General features: G+C 38.1%; 1 protein-coding gene across 6 annotated transcripts in view; it reads right to left on the reverse strand.

Moving 5' to 3' along the window:
• The window catches only part of LOC106057138 (calcium/calmodulin-dependent protein kinase kinase 1-like), a 216,956-nt gene that overhangs the window by 155,761 nt on the left and 42,661 nt on the right, over positions 1 to 18,534 (reverse strand). The window lies entirely within an intron of this gene.

Raw genomic sequence — 18,534 nt, forward strand, 5'->3', positions numbered from 1 at the left:
CGTTTTGTCTGTCGCTTGGCGGGGTGGAATAGGGGGGGGGGGGCAGGGTGCTCATTAGGAAGAGGACAAGAGGTAGGAGGATGGAAATTGGGGGGGGGGGGGAATAGCTCTGCGAGTGAGATTCAAAAACAGGGTTTCATTGATAGCATATTTGATGACAACAAAATTAAGTGTAGCAAGATGAAAGAAGAAAGGGGGGGGGGGGATAGGAGCTTGAAAGCAGTGGCGTAGCTATGGTTTTCGGGCCCTGGGTGCTTGGCCTTCTTTGGGCCCCTGCATTTTGACGATCGACATGATGACATGCGATAATGTACTTAATAAATATGTAAGTCGAAATTCATATTGGTACAGTTTATAAGTACAATTAATATAAAGATTATCATTGACTATATTAATGATGCATTAGTGACAAATCTTAATTCATATCGCCTCACGTCGTGCTTTCTGTGCGCAAAGGTCATCTATAACATCTTCTAGCTCAATGCTGTCTAGTTTTTTGGACACCACGTGAATAGCAAGATTACATGGCAGTGGCGTAATATTTAATATTTAAGGAAAAAATTTAGGACATTCATTAGTCCCCCCCCCCTCAAGTGGGGGCCCCGGGGAAGGACTTTCGAATTGGACCCCCCCCCCCCGCCTCCAGCTAAGCTACTCTAGCTACGCCACTGTTTGGAAGACAACCAGGGGGTGACGTTATAATGTAGAACGAAAAAGCTTTTTAAGGTACCTCATATAGAAACAGTTCTTTTATTGGAGGGAGGGGGGAATTCGTAGTCTTTTCGTGAGTGTACATCACTAGTATTGTGTAGTATTGTAAGAATGAGTATTATCTAGTATTTTAGGAAAGAGTATTATCGAGTATTTGTAAGATCAAGCAGTATCTTGTATTATAAGATATGTATTATCGAGTACTTGTAAGAATGAGTATTATCTAGTATTGAAAGAAGGTGTATTTTCAAGTCTGTGTAAGAATGAATATTATAAACTCTTCACGATCTTGGCCAAACCTTTAGATGTCAAGATCCATAAGTCTTAAAGTGAACTCTAATGACTATTAATTGAAGCTCCGTTCATCAGACATCTGTAAAGAAAAAGTCTTCTCTGTTACCTGATCGGAGATTTTCACGATAAGCTAGGTCAATGTCTAAGGATGCTAACACGAACTTCCATTTTTCTTTTGTTTCTTTTCCAACCCAATGTCTTTACACATGTTTGATATGTAAAATTACTTTTAGTAATTCCGTGTCCAAATCTGGACCTCTGATTACCCTAATATAACGCATATCATAGTTTGAGAATCCCTGGCATAGAATAATAAATCAAATGAAAAGCTTAAACGAATCCAATCGATATTTCAACCATTAACAGTATCGGTGTCAATTGAACCGACGGAATCGACTTGAATACAATAAAGTCCATGGAATGAAACTACATCATAACAAGGTCACTGCACTAACAGGATACAGACAGATTACGTCACTGCACTAACAGGATACAGACAGACTACGTCACTGCACTAAGAGGATACAGACAGATTACGTCACTGCACTAAGAGGATACAGACAGATTACGTCATTGCACTGACAGGATACAGTCAGATTACGTCAATGCACTAACAGGATACAGACAGACTACGTCACTGTACTGACGGATACAGACAGATTACGTCACTGCACTAAGAGGATACAGACAGACTACGTCACTGCACTAAGAGGATACAGACAGATTACGTCACTGCACTAAGAGGATACAGACAGATTACGTCACTGCACTAAGAGGATACAGACAGATTACGTCATTGCACTGACAGGATACAGTCAGATTACGTCAATGCACTAACAGGATACAGACAGACTACGTCACTGTACTGACGGATACAGACAGATTACGTCACTGCACTGACAGGATACAGACAGATTACGTCACTGCACTGACAGGATACAGACAGATTACGTCACTGCACTAACAGGATACAGACAGATTACGTCACTGCACTAACAGGATACAGACAGATTACGTCACTGCACTAACAGGATACAGACAGATTACGTCACTGCACTGACGGATACAGACAGATTACGTCACTGCACTAACAGGATACAGACAGATTACGTCACTGCACTGACGGATACAGACAGATTACGTCACTGCACTAACAGGATACAGACAGATTACGTCACTGCACTGACGGATACAGACAGATTACGTCACTGCACTGACGGATACAGACAGATTACGTCACTGCACTGACGGATACAGACAGATTACGTCACTGCACTGACGGATACAGACAGATTACGTCACTGCACTCACGGATACAGACAGATTACGTCACTGCACTGACCGATACAGACAGACTACGTCACTGCATTGACGGATACAGACAGATTACGTCACTGCACTGACGGATACAGACAGACTACGTCACTGCACTGACGGATACAGACAGACTACGTCACTGCACTGACGGATACAGACAGATTACGTCACTGAAAGGTTTTAATATGTCATTTACTATTTCTTAGTAGTTCAAGGTCAGGTCTAAGTTAAAAACCGAAAAAAAAATAAAGTGTAAGCGGTAGATACTAGATACTAACTAGATTCGTGAAAAATAAAGGACGATATGGTCACTTATGATTAGATCAGTTACCCATTCTTGGGTCTATACAAGACTAGACAAGCGACAGGGGCTCAATCTCCCCCACCTTCGATGAAGTCCAGTAGGGAATCGGCGCTGCAGGCGAAATAAAATCCCCTCCCCCAAAACTAGTTCAAATCCCCCTGGTATGAAAAGTTATACGGATGCTTTACTTTGGCTCTTATTTTTAGATTTTATTGAAGGGTGGGCATAAGTTTTGTTTAGTTGTAAAGTTAAATTCCCACACATTCCAGGTCAGTGAAGTAACACCGTGACATAGAGGAGACTTCTGACCTGTTTACTCGTCTTACACTTCTGTTTGCAATACTAAGGGTAATCACCCATACATGAAGGGCATGCACTGGTAGGCTATAGGTTTCTACATGTTTACATCGGGTAATTCTGTTTATGAGTAATAATAATAATAATAATCTTTATTGTCCGTATGGAAATTTGTCTTAAAATGTGTGCATTACACCAAACAAAAAACATTATAACTATTAGAAACCAAAATGTACATTCTATAATAATAATAATGCTGTTTTGTTGGTCAAAATATGCCTATCCCAGTACAGCAGATTATCAGTAGACTCTAAAACAGCGGTTTTCAACCTTTTATGCTCGGCGACCCCTTTTTACAATCCACCACTCTGCCGCGACCCCCCCCCCCCCACACACACACATACAGCAATAGATGCATAGACAATAACAATCTATTTTTTTTATGGTCTTTGGCGACCCCTGGCAAATCGTCAATCGACCCCCAAGGGGGTCGCGATCACAGTTTGAGAACCCCTGCTCTAGAACCTCTTGGGATGAGTATTTGTAATAAGGACTCAAGGAGGTGTATCCATTCCGATCAGATTATGTGTCAAAGCCGAGTATTGGTGTATTCACTTTTAATTAACTTTTCAACTAATTTTAATTGATTGATTGTGTATCGTCTTCGTTAACAAATAATTATACAAAGTTGTAACTTGCTCAGAGAGTGGGAAGTGGGAGTACTAAAGTGTACCAAGACTTGTACCAGACATACAGACCTGAGAGTGGGAAGTGGGAGAAGTAACGTGTACCAAGACTTGTACCAGACATACAGACCTGAGAGTGGGAAGTGGGAGAACTAAAGTGTACCAAGACTTGTACCAGACATACAGACCTGAGAGTGGGAAGTGGGAGAAGTAACGTGTACCAAGACTTGTACCAGACATACAGACCTGAGAGTGGGAAGTGGGAGAACTAAAGTGTACCAAGACTTGTACCAGACATACAGACCTGAGAGTGGGAAGTGGGAGAAGTAACGTGTACCAAGACTTGTACCAGACATACAGACCTGAGAGTGGGAAGTGGGAGAACTAAAGTGTACCAAGACTTGTACCAGACATGCAGACCTGAGAGTGGGAAGTGGGAGAAGTAACGTGTACCAAGACTTGTACCAGACATGCAGACCTGAGAGTGGGAAGTGGGAGTACTAACGTGTACCAAGACTTGTACCAGACATGCAGACCTGAGAGTGGGAAGTGGGAGAACTAAAGTGTACCAAGACTTGTACCAGACATGCAGACCTGAGAGTGGGAAGTGGGAGAAGTAACGTGTACCAAGACTTGTACCAGACATGCAGACCTGAGAGTGGGAAGTGGGAGAACTAAAGTGTACCAAGACTTGTACCAGACATACAGACCTGAGAGTGGGAAGTGGGAGAACTAAAGTGTACCAAGACTTGTACCAGACATGCAGACCTGAGAGTGGGAAGTGGGAGAAGTAACGTGTACCAAGACTTGTACCAGACATGCAGACCTGAGAGTGGGAAGTGGGAGTACTAACGTGTACCAAGACTTGTACCAGACATACAGACCTGAGAGTGGGAAGTGGGAGAAGTAACGTGTACCAAGACTTGTACCAGACATGCAGACCTGAGAGTGGGAAGTGGGAGAACTAAAGTGTACCAAGACTTGTACCAGACATGCAGACCTGAGAGTGGGAAGTGGGAGTACTAACGTGTACCAAGACTTGTACCAGACATACAGACCTGAGAGTGGGAAGTGGGAGTACTAACGTGTACCAAGACTTGTACCAGACATGCAGACCTGAGAGTTGATACAAGCTTTGTAACAAAAAAAGGAAACATTTCATTGTCTTACTCCAATATCATTAAGCGCAAGGTCACAGATACACGAGACCAAGGTCAGTTCTGCCGTTAAAGTCCAGTGTTCTAGTTAAATGGCCGTTTCTGACAATATCAGTCCAATTATATCTGAGGATGTGAAACAATCTTCAGTGAGGACTCTGGATCAATATATGAGGGGCAGGACTGGGCAAAGGCAGGAGTGCTCTCGTATCCAGCCAGAAGTGTCCTCACACTTCGTCCAGTTTCATGAATTGTATGGGTCCACTACCATGTCTGTCTGTCTGTCTGTCTGTCTCTAAAAGTCTTTCCGTGTCTCTGTCAGTGTCTTTGTATTTAGAATCGTATTATTAAATTGTCTGTTATTTTTTTATTTCACACCCGTGTGTGTCTGTCCGTATTATGCTCTGTCCGTATGTCATATTGCCTCTGTCTGTCCGTATGTCATATTGCCTCTGTCTGTCCGTATGTCCTATTGCCTCTGTCTGTCCGTATGTCATATTGCCTCTGTCTGTCCGTATGTCATATTGCCTCTGTCTGTCCGTATGTCCTATTGCCTCTGTCTGTCCGTATGTCCTATTGCCTCTGTCTGTCCGTATGTCATGTTGCCTCTGTCTGTCCGTATGTCATGTTGTCTCTGTCTGTCCGTATGTCATGTTGCCTCTGTCTGTCCGTATGTCATGTTGTCTTTGTCTGTCCGTATGTCATGTTGTCTCTGTCTGTCCGTATGTCATGTTGTCTCTGTCTGTCCGTATGTCATGTTGCCTCTGTCTGTCCGTATGTCATGTTTCCTCTGTCTGTCCGTATGTCATATTGCATCTGTCTGTCCGTATGTCATGTTGTCTCTGTCTGTCCGTATGTCATGTTGCCTCTGTCTGTCCGTATGTCATGTTGTCTCTGTCTGTCCGTATGTCATGTTGCCTCTGTCTGTCCGTATGTCATATTGCCTCTGTCTGTCCGTATGTCATGTTGCCTCTGTCTGTCCGTATGTCATGTTGCCTCTGTCTGTCCGTATGTCCTATTGCCTCTGTCTGTCCGTATGTCCTATTGCCTCTGTCTGTCCGTATGTCCTATTGCCTCTGTCTGTCCGTATGTCCTATTGCCTCTGTATGTCCATATGTCCCTTTGCCTCTGTCTGTCCGTAAGTCCTATTACCTCTGTCTGTCCGTATGTCCTATTGCCTCTGTCTGTCCGTATATCCTATTGCCTTTGTTTGTCCGTATATCCTATTGACTTTGTTTGTCCGTATGTCCTATTGCCTTTGTTTGTCCGTATGTCCTATTGCCTTTGTCTGTCCATATGTCCTTTTGCCTCTGTCCACATGTTCCACTGCTTCTGTCAGTTCACATGTCCTACAGCCTCTGTCCACATGTTTCACTGCTTCTGTCAGTTCACATGTCCTACAGCCTCTGTCCACATGTTCCACTGCTTCTGTCAGTTCATATGTCCTACAGCCTCTGTCCTCATGTTCCACTGCTTCTGTCAGTTCACATGTCCTACAGCCTCTGTCCACATGTTCCACTGCTTCTGTCAGTTCACATGTTTTACTGCCTTTTATATCAGATAAGTGCTGAATTCAGGCATTCTATAGTAGTGTATATTACTATTTTATATTACGATTCTTTAATTATTTTACAATTAAGAATTGCATTTAGCATAGGGGAAAGGTTTCTGTAACACTATTTTTTTTTCCATGGACAGGTTGTTAGCCTATCCCACAACCCCTATGTCCCGGGGAGGGGGGGATGCGCCTTTTGTCTGGCCTCTTTCCTAACAGACCTGTCCTGCCAGGAGTGATGAGCTCCCGTCTGTATAGCTCTGGAAAGATACTAATAAAAATAGTAATAGAATGACACCTCAATATGACAATTTTGTCTATTTTTCAGGAGATTTTTGTGATTTTAGGAGATTTCCACGAGCCCGTGGAAAATCATGAGGCCGCGGGAAACCCTGTAATATAAGTTATAATGGTTTAATTTAATAATATACACCTCGAAATAGTTCGGGGCCTATGAAAGTGCGGGGCCCACTGCGGCCGCATAGGTTGCAGTGGCCTAAGACCTGCCCTGCCCCTAGGATCTTTCTGTAGCATCTTAGTTCCAATGCTAGGATTCTCTTCTGGAGATCATCAGTTATCCTCCAAGATCCGCCTGTGTATAAGAATGTGGCCGTAACCAGGAAGCGCAGCAGTCTGATTCTAGTGTAGCGGGCTATGCCTTTCTCTGTCCAGATAGTTAACACTGACTACAGTACAAACAGACGTGCTTTGCATCAGCATGGGTTAAAATGTATGAAATAGGTGCTTCACTTGAAAGTGAATAAAATTGATCTCATTTTCCATTGTTTTAAAAAAAAGTGTACAGAAAACGAAAGTTGTGTTATTTGACAAAACTACATATGTGTTGTAATTAGAACTGGGAAAAAACGGGGTATGTATTTAGAGGGATGTGTAACTTTATAAACACTGTCCTTCTGAAAAATATTCAGAACAACTTACACCGCAACAAACAAAAATTATTTTTTTTAAACCACTAAACTCAAAGTAATATGCCACCTGGTGAGAGTCATATAAAATATAATCTAAATGTTTCAAAATTAGACTATAGACTCTAGTTTATAGACAAAAACAATATATTCAACACATGAAATCAGAGCATTAAATATGCCTAACTGGCACCTCACAACGGTGAACTAACATCTGGTAGTTAAATCCTTATGCCACCAATGTGTCACCCCCTCGGGAAGCCTGCACCCCCACTGCATTAACCGACATTACTCTATTATTCTCCTCCCAAACTGCCTCGATCTGTTTATATTCCCATAAACAGTTGCCTGCGTGAATCGGCTTATACTCCTTGCCAAGAACCACAACTGCCTTAAATTTGAACATAAATATTTGGTTGTCGTTCCTGCAGTGCATTGCCATGTCTATACAGACACAATATATTAGTATTGTTTTTTTGTTGTTTTTGCTTTTTCATCATAAGATTCCTAGGGGATAAAGGTCTCTTTTCATTGCCTTTTTTTGTGTGTCTTTTTGATGAGCTATCACAGTCATATATAGGGACACTTTCTCTTAAAGGAACCCTCAGCATTTGTGCTATTCATTTCTGCTTTTTCATCCTAGGAATCCTTGGCCCTAGGCCTCTTTTCTTGCCTCTTTTTTGGGGTATTTCTTTCACCTCTTTTTTGGGCCTCCTTTTTTTTAAATATAAAATTTTATTTAAAAGAAAACACATAACATATTATTTTATATCAATAATAATACAAAGAATATTTTATAAAAACAAATTTTGTGAAGGAAATAGTTTTAAAAAGACATTCCATGATTTTCATCATGAAACGTCGAGTAGACCGCAGCAAAGGTCCAGAAAATGATGACAGCAAGAGCCAAAAAATGATGTCGAAGTCAATTTACCTAAATCTTGAAAATTTTCCTCAAATCAAATACTCAAAAATAATTTAAGGGCTTATGAGTTATTAAAATTCATTCTTGTTTGCAACAATTTTTCCCCTAAGGAATTCATTACTTTTTGCAACAATTTTTCCCCTAAGGACCCAAGACAAATGACCTCCATCCTATATCATCAGGGGACCTCTGGGGCCTGTTAGAGTTACAAAAGATGTATATATAATGAAACACTATGTTTACTATAAAAGTACAGAACTCCTATAAGTATGTGTATGAAGAGCATGAAGATTTTTTTCATTTTTTAATATAACTCATTTTTTTAATCACTTTTTTAAAAATTTCAATTAAAACTTATTCATTTGATATGTAGGCTATAGGGAGGCAACATAGTAGTTATGTTCAATGTAAATATAAAGATTGTGTGACAATATGAAGCTACGAACAAGGTGTAAAAGCATTTTCGTACAAAAAGTAATTACAGAATCAGTGGGGAAAAAAATATTACAAAAATAAATGTTGGCATAATACTGGAATGATTGTCAATAAGTTAACAACCTTGGTAGTAGAGAGCACTCAGTTCAAACTACTCAAAGGGTGACAAGAGTGGAGATCTCCTTAAGTAGTTTTTGGGTCTCTAGTCTGAGTTTAAATGTTGAGGATATCATTGAAATTCTTTTTTTTTTCTTAGATTTATTTTAACTATCATTTATAAATACGTCAGATTTTTTTTTTTGAAAGGAAACCTCAGAATTTGCGCTATTCAGTTTTAGCTTTATCATCATAGGAATCCTTGGGCCTCTTTTCTTTGCCTCTTTTTTGGGCTTTATGTGCCTCTTTTATGGGCCATCTTGCCTCTTTTGTGGGCTTTTTTTTAAAATATGTTTTTATTTGTAAGTTACCATAATTTACAAGTATTAAATCATAAACAATTGAAAAGAGATTAACCTAAAAATATAATAACAGTCATAGAAATATTATTTAATATCAAGTTAAGAAGAAGAAACACTAAACAAAATTGGAATCGCTTAGCTACTTGTTGCTTTTAATATATGTTTCATAAACGGTTTAAATATTGGTGCATACAATATGTAATATGAATTTTCTTACTAAAAATTGATCACAATAAAATAAAGTAATAGAGAAAAAAGAAGAGAAAGCGATGAGAAGAAATGTGGTTGCATTACATGGGCGTAGCCAGGGGGGTGGGGGTTGAACCCCCGAAATGAAATCCCCCCCGCAGGGAAGGGGGGATCGGAATTTGGTGACTGATTTTTTGCTTTGATTTTGTTTATTTTAGGTGAGATTTTAATACTAAACCATCACTTTCCCCTGCACAACCAAGGGGGTTTTGAGTTTAAAACCCCCTACCAGGAGGTTCTGAGTTTAAAAGCCCATACAGCAGGGGTTTTGCAGTTAAATCCCCCTCTTCTATAAAAGAAAACAAAAAAAAAATGCAAACGACAATCCCCAAATTCCAAGAGCACAGTTAAGGAAGGTTTTGGTTTTAAAACCCCCTTCAAAATTTACAATAAACCCTCTCTTCCATATAAAAAAAGAAAATTACACACTCAAAATTATATGAGCGTAGCCAAAGGGGTTTTTAGTTTAAGCCCCCCCCCCCCTTCCTCTTCAGTAGGATTTGAAGCTAAAAAATACCTCTAAAATATTTTTTAAAGATCAAACCACGCACTCAAAATGTTGTGTACATAGCGAAAAGGGTTTTGAATCAGTTTTGAGTTTTAACCCCCCACTTTCAGCGGGGCTTGAAGCTAAAAATACCTCCTGAATATCTTGAATATAAAAAAAAAAAACAAATTATGCACTCAAAATGTTATGAGCGTAGCTAAATGGGTTTTGACTCAGTTTTGAGTTTAACCCCCCCCCCCCCCCCACCTTCAGCGGGGTTTGAATTGAAGCTTACAATATCTCTTTAATATTAAAAACAAAGCAAATTAGACACTCAAAATTCTATAAGAGTAGTCAAAGGGGTTTTGAGTTTAAACTCCCTTCCAGTGGAGTTTGAAGCTAAAAAATACAATTAAACACCTAAAATCTATGAGCGTAGCCAAAGGGGTTTTGAGTTTAAACCCACCGCCAGCGGGGTTTGAAGCTAAAAAATACATCTTCAATATAAAAAAAAGCAAATTACGCACTCAAAATGCAATGAGCATTGCCAAAAGGCGTTTTGAGTTTAAACCCCTCTCCTCCAGATGGTTTTGAGTTTAAAATCCCCCTACAGAGCGTTTTGAGGTGAAAAACCTCTATCTTCAATATTATTCTAAAGCAAACTACAGTTACCAAATTCTATGACCGTAGCTAAATGAGCTTTTGAATTAAAAAGAAAACAAAAACACTCCAGAGATTTTTTAGTTTAAAACCCCCAACAAATGATTTTGACGATAAAACTTTTCTTTTCGATATAAAATCTAAAGCAAACTACAGTCACCTAATTCCAAGAGCGTATTCAAGAGAGGTTACACGTTTCTACCAGTGACAGGGCTCCAATAATAAAGTGCAGTAAATAGTCATCTGCGAAATTGAAAAACACTAAATGTGGCTCAACAAATATGGCCAAGACATATTTTAGGAGTCAGTTATAGAGATCGGGTCTAAATCAAGGAAATCCTATGCCGAACTGGGAGTCGACCCCTTAGTAAGATTGTGACAGAGTGTCGCATGAGGTTTGCGGGACATGTTCTCCGACAAAATGAATGACTAATAATAAGAGTTGCGATGACAATCCTTTTAATTACAATTAGGCGCCACACTTTCATGGAGGTCCTTAGAGCAGGTGGGAAGAGGCTTCAGACATTACCAGTGACAGATTTTTATGGAAACAGCTTGACGACAAATGCACCAAGCGGCGCGGGAGGTTCTAAGTCAGTAAGCACATTAGGTTTTTGAAATAAAAATTTTTAATAGCAGGAAAATGCACTGTAGATACCTCAGAATATGCATTTTGTTGGCTTTCAATACCAGAAATAGTGCTTGGCGGCGAGTCTTCGCCCCGCGCTGAGGGAGCTCCTAGCGCTCCTCCAGACCCCCTTGCTGGCAATGGCGGGGAGTCTACAATTTTTCCACTAACTCTAGGGCACAATAAACGTCTTCCGAAAGAATAAAGGGTAATAAAGATTATGTTCACATACACACACACATACACACATATAAATATTTTTTGCGGAGTGGGGGAGGGGGCGGGGGGAATTTTTCCAAAAAAAAAAATCCTGGCTACGCCCATGGGTTGCAATATTATAGAAACTAAAGAAAACCGAAAGAAAATGTAAGAAGGAAGTTTTGAAGAGATATTGAAATAAATTTACTTTCAGCATCAAGCCGTAGAGATTTTAAATCTGATTCCACAGTCCTGAAGAGTGCACCAAAATTAAAAAATGGTTTCGCTAATCAATACTTCCTTAGTTCGTACACTGACACATTACCATATGGTTAAACTTACAAAGCTATTATACCTAAGAAAACATATTTAGAAGTTGTTTGTTTCCTGAGTAAGATTTCATGACAAACACCATAAACTTTACAAACAAATGTTTTGTTATTTCCCTTTCATTAACTCCCTTACACCATATAAGGCTTTTAATTCTTCTTATTAAAATTACGTTTGTTGATATAAAAAAAAATGTTTGCAAATTTATTCTAAAACTAAAAATGGATGACAATCCCGTGATCAAAGCAGACGTAGCGTTCTTTTCGAAGGTGACATTGGATTTTGAATAGCGCTTTTAGTTGTCACTTCTAAGGCAGGCAGACGAACAGACAAACATCATAAAGGCCTTTACAAATGATTCAAGAAGAGAGACCGAAAGGGGGGGGGGAGGTGAAACAAAAATACTACAAAAGTAAACTGTATAGAGATAGATGAAGAGATTGAGGAAGGAAAAGAAAGAAGAAAACAATTTAAAAAGAGAGATAAAAAGAAATAGAGATGAATGGTGGGAAAGATAAAAAAAAAAATAAAGAACACAATGGAGAGTGAGAAAAGTGGACATAGAAAGCTTCAAAAAGAGTCCTCCAAAACATATAAAAAAAAAAACATGAAGAAATATTACAAAAGAAAAGAAACAACACATTATTTAAAAACAAACGGTTATAGTTCACATTTCCACTTCACATTTCCACTTCACATTTCCACTTCTTTCTATCCGTCAGGTGATCAGTAAAAAAACAAACAAAAAATGAAAACATGCACACACACACAAAAATAAAAAAAAAATAAAACCAGGTTACAAAGACAGTTTGTGTGGAAACACAAACTCAAAATCGGCCCCCAAAGTGGTCCACCCAGGCAGGTAAAAAGGCAGCTTTCAATATTTTCAGAAAGAACATCAGAATTAAATTCTATCAAAGACAAATGACAGAAGAATGGAGAAAGAAGGTTGACAGATCTTGTTTCGTGCCCCAGCTGTCCAGCAGACCAAAGGGTTGGTGAAAGTGAATGTGAAGTTAAATGCGAACCTGGCATCATTTGTTTCTGGCCTAACTGATGTCTTATAATGAATATCTAATTATGTAACTGTTTTGTAAAGGGTCAATCTATTATTCAAATCCTAAAAAAAAGAAAAAAAAAATTTCCGTAAAAATAAATTTAAAAAAAAAATCCTTTAGTTAGCTGTTCTAGGGTGCTCGTGCCATGTTGCACTTCAAGCGATACTATAAAAAAACTACTTTGTAATTGTTGTTTTAAATTATGTCCAACTTATATGCATACTAAATAGATGTTTTCTCTTAAAAAAATAAACATTATTTTTGGGTAAATGTAGCAGTTAGTAGGACAGAACTTACAAAACGTAGCAATACAAATGTAAACAATTTTTTTTGACAAAAAATCTAAAACCATTTGTATAAATGTGTAAAATATATGGCAAATGGAATAGCGAGGTACCCGTGGACCCGGTGTCAATCATTTGAAAAAAAAAAAACAAGAAGGCTTAGCGTGACAAATAAGAATCAATCCCTCCTGTAGGTATCATTAACTAACAACTTGACATTTCAGTGAAAGTAATGACGTATCAGCTTTTACGAGTAATACAATCAAGGCCTATACGTTTTCGGTGGGCCCTTAGTAGTAGTCAAGAACCCCATGCGCAATTAGTCCTCCTCGCGCAATGGTTTTTACGCCACTGGAAAGTGAATATTAGGAAAGTCGAGCCTGCAGATATGAGTGTATTTTATGTAAAACATGTTGCAATTTTATGTTAGTTAACGATAGATAAAACAAACCGGTAGATAAAACGAACCGATAGATGAAACAAACCGATAGATAAAACAAACCGATAGATAAAACAAACCGATAGATAAAACAAATCTTAAAGATAAAATCTCATCATATTAAACAAAAAAAAAAGTAAAGTACCCATTCAGAACTTGCTATCCATAGGGCATACGATGTACAGGCCACCTGTTTCTATGGCCGACTGTTACGAGGGTGTTATTTGACCAGCACAACACCCGACTGCTTTTACTTTACCAAACTAATGTCAGGTGCCCATTAGAGTTGGCTAGACTCAAGGGCGTCCTAAGAATCCCGAAAAACAAAATCTCAGTCTTCACCAAGATTTCAATCTGACAACTCTAAGTTCGGAAGCTAAGCACTTGACCATTCAGCCACCACGCATCTATTTGTTTTTTTCATCTAATGACATCTACATTGAACCTCGAGATTTCATTTGTCATCTAATGACATCTACATTGAACCTCGAGATTTCATTTTTCATCTAATGACATCTACATTGAACCTCGAGATTTCATTTTTCATCTAATGACATCTACATTGAACCTCGAGATTTCATTTTTCATCTAATGACATCTACATTGAACCTCGAGATTTCATTTTTCATCTAATGACATCTACATTGAACCTCGAGATTTCATTTTTCATCTAATGACATCTACATTGAACCTCGACATTTCATTTTTCATCTAATGACATCTACATTGAACCTCGAGATTTCATTTTTCATCTAATGACATCTACATTGAACCTCGAGATTTCATTTTTCATCTAATGACATCTACATTGAACCTCGAGATTTCATTTTTCATCTAATGACATATACATTGAACCTCGACATTTCATTTTTCATCTAATGACATCTACATTGAACCTCGAGATTTCATTTTTCATCTAATGACATCTACATTGAACCTCGAGATTTCATTTTTCATCTAATGACATCTACATTGAACCTCGAGATTTCATTTTTCATCTAATGACATCTACATTGAACCTCGACATTTCATTTTTCATCTAATGACATCTACATTGAACCTCGAGATTTCATTTTTCATCTAATGACATATACATTGAACCTCGAGATTTCATTTTTCATCTAATGACATCTACATTGAACCTCGAGATTTCATTTTTCATCTAATGACATCTACATTGAACCTCGAGATTTCATTTTTTCATCTAATGACATATACATTGAACCTCGACATTTCATTTTTCATCTAATGACATCTACATTGAACCTCGAGATTTCATTTTTCATCTAATGACATCTACATTGAACCTCGACATTTCATTTTTCATCTAATGACATATACATTGAACCTCGAGATTTCATTTTTCATCTAATGACATCTACATTGAACCTCGAGATTTCATTTTTCATCTAATGACATCTACATTGAACCTCGAGATTTCATTTTTCATCTAATGACATCTACATTGAACCTCGACATTTCATTTTTCATCTAATGACATCTACATTGAACCTCGAGATTTCATTTTTCATCTAATGACATCTACATTGAACCTCGAGATTTCATTTTTCATCTAATGACATCTACATTGAACCTCGAGATTTCATTTTTCATCTAATGACATATACATTGAACCTCGACATTTCATTTTTCATCTAATGACATCTACATTGAACCTCGAGATTTCATTTTTCATCTAATGACATCTACATTGAACCTCGAGATTTCATTTGTCATCTAATGACATCTACATTGAACCTCGAGATTTCATTTTTCATCTAATGACATCTACATTGAACCTCGAGATTTCATTTTTCATCTAATGACATCTACATTGAACCTCGAGATTTCATTTTTCATCTAATGACATCTACATTGAACCTCGAGATTTCATTTTTCATCTAATGACATCTACATTGAACCTCGAGATTTCATTTTTCATCTAATGACATCTACATTGAACCTCGAGATTTCATTTTTCATCTAATGACATCTACATTGAACCTCGACATTTCATTTTTCATCTAATGACATCTACATTGAACCTCGAGATTTCATTTTTCATCTAATGACATATACATTGAACCTCGAGATTTCATTTTTCATCTAATGACATCTACATTGAACCTCGAGATTTCATTTTTCATCTAATGACATCTACATTGAACCTCGAGATTTCATTTTTCATCTAATGACATCTACATTGAACCTCGAGATTTCATTTTTCATCTAATGACATCTACATTGAACCTCGAGATTTCATTTTTCATCTAATGACATCTACATTGAACCTCGAGATTTCATTTTTCATCTAATGACATATACATTGAACCTCGACATTTCATTTTTCATCTAATGACATCTACATTGAACCTCGAGATTTCATTTTTCATCTAATGACATCTACATTGAACCTCGACATTTCATTTTTCATCTAATGACATATACATTGAACCTCGAGATTTCATTTTTCATCTAATGACATCTACATTGAACCTCGAGATTTCATTTTTCATCTAATGACATCTACATTGAACCTCGAGATTTCATTTTTCATCTAATGACATATACATTGAACCTCGACATTTCATTTTTCATCTAATGACATCTACATTGAACCTCGAGATTTCATTTTTCATCTAATGACATCTACATTGAACCTCGAGATTTCATTTTTCATCTAATGACATCTACATTGAACCTCGAGATTTCATTTTTCATCTAATGACATATACATTGAACCTCGAGATTTCATTTTTCATCTAATGACATCTACATTGAACCTCGAGATTTCATTTTTCATCTAATGACATCTACATTGAACCTCGAGATTTCATTTTTCATCTAATGACATCTACATTGAACCTCGAGATTTCATTTTTAATCTAATGACATCTACATTGAACCTCGAGATTTCATTTTTCATCTCATGACATATACATTGAACCTCGAGATTTCATTTTTCATCTAATGACATATACAATGAACCTCGAGATTTCATTTTTCATCTAATGACATATACATTGAACCTCGAGATTTCATTTTTCATCTAATGACATATACATTGAACCTCGAGATTTCATTTTTCATCTAATGACATATACATTGAACCTCGAGATTTCATTTTTCATATTAACGACATATAAAAGGAAACTTAAAATTAATCATGATTTAATACACTAAAGACATTTACATAAAAGTGGATAACTAATGACCCACATACAAGCGTCGGTGTCACCTGGTCACGAAGGAGTCAGTGGTGCGTGTTGTAGACGATTGTTGACTTGTAGCACCAAACTGCTGGTAGACAACCAAACCGCTGTAGGCGTATTATATCTTAATTTGTAAAACTTGAAAAGTAATTTGAATAACTTCATTATGGCAAATACTTAATAGAACTTTTATTACAATATAGACGAAATTCAATTGGAGATAAAATGAATTAAATGTAGCATACTTTAGTAATACTATGAAATGGTAATCTGGATACAATGTATCTCACTACAAATAACACGTCTTTTCAGTCTAGCGTTCAGGAGTCGTCTGTCTAGCTAAGACCGCTGACGACAATAACGCTTATCTTGCATCATTCATACTACCTAGCTAATCCTCTTCCAACCATAGACAGAGACAAACACGCACTCCACAACAGTGCGCTACCTTGTTCGATGGGGGGGGGGGCACATTAACTTCTCACACAGGTGGCAGGGACCGCCCCATCGGCGTAGAGTCCAATGGAACCGGTTCTTCCAAGACCGCATTGTGCACTGTGGGTAGAAGTTTCGAGGGATCATTTAAGCCACGTCAAGGGCTGTATATGGCTTGCAGGCCGTAGTTAGGGAATCACTGATCTACCTTGTGTCGTTTTCTCAAGCGATAGACATTTCTCGTGCTGTTCATTTGAAGGAGCGGTTGGAGGAGGATTAGATTGAAGACATGTCCTTATAATCACGTGACCCCAAGCACCTTAGGACATGAAGGATATAGTGTCTGACTATCGCAGTGTACAAAATATATCACGTGACCCTCACAAAGAGTGCTCTGTCAATGTTTTTTTTTTCAATGTCTTAGGGTGTCAGGGGAGTTAATTAACTCTATTCAACTATCCAATTTATCATGTCGTTGACTTATTAATACCAAAATTTCAGATAGGGTTCTGGATAGCAGATATAAGTCAAATTAAACGTAGGGAATAGTCTGCAAATTATTTCTCTATATATAATTCTCTTCGTGGCCTAACCATGCAGGACACCACGGTGAAAAAGTCATGGAAAGATAACTCTTTTATTTCTGCAAGTCGGACTAGAGTTACCCCAAGTAAATTTCACGGTGACAGAGAGCGAAGCTTAGAAAAAAAAAGAGGGGGGCGTATGCTATGCCGCGGGTCGGCTCGTAGTAAAGTAAAGTTGTTAAGTTCACCTTTCAGATCTTGTGGTCTATAGTGCAGATGATGTAAAAGTCTACGTTTAACGAGGCTATCTTGTGGCCAGCACAACGTCCAGACGCTGGATGGACTCAGAGGCGCCCAAAGATTCCGGAATTAAAAATTCCAGTCTTCACCAGGATTTCAACCAGGGACCCACAGGTTCGGAAGCCAAGCGATTAACGTATCAGCCCCCGCAAATTATATAGCAAGCACAATGATCATCAACATTCGAGCGTCACTACGCATGCAAGGTAAACACTTAATGGGTGATTACAGTAAAGTTTTGTGTTCGAAATATGCAGGTCGCAACTGGGTTTGCGTTGTTATATGAAACACTGCACTCGTCCTTAATTTCTGAATCGAATACTTTGCCATTATTATGTATTCGAGCCTGTTAGTCTTTTTCTACACCACATTCAAACTGTCTTCCTTCATTTGCATTTGTGTTTTAATATAAATCCCAACACTGTCTTTCCATCAACTCTTTTCAAATTAAAGTTTAACAATGAGAAGCCTTAGCCCAACCGCTCTCTCGCCCTTTCCAACCCCGAAGATATAGCTAAAAGAGTATCACAATCTTAGCGATCTACCCACGTTTGACTAGAGTAACACCTTTAGTAAAATCACTAAATTTAGAAAGCCTTCAGGACAGAAGACTCAAAAGTAAAGTAGCAATTATACATAAAACACCGAACCATAATCTTCAAAAA

This window comes from Biomphalaria glabrata, chromosome 12 (genome assembly GCF_947242115.1).
Source record: "Biomphalaria glabrata chromosome 12, xgBioGlab47.1, whole genome shotgun sequence".
Classification (NCBI taxonomy): Eukaryota; Metazoa; Mollusca; class Gastropoda; family Planorbidae; genus Biomphalaria; species Biomphalaria glabrata.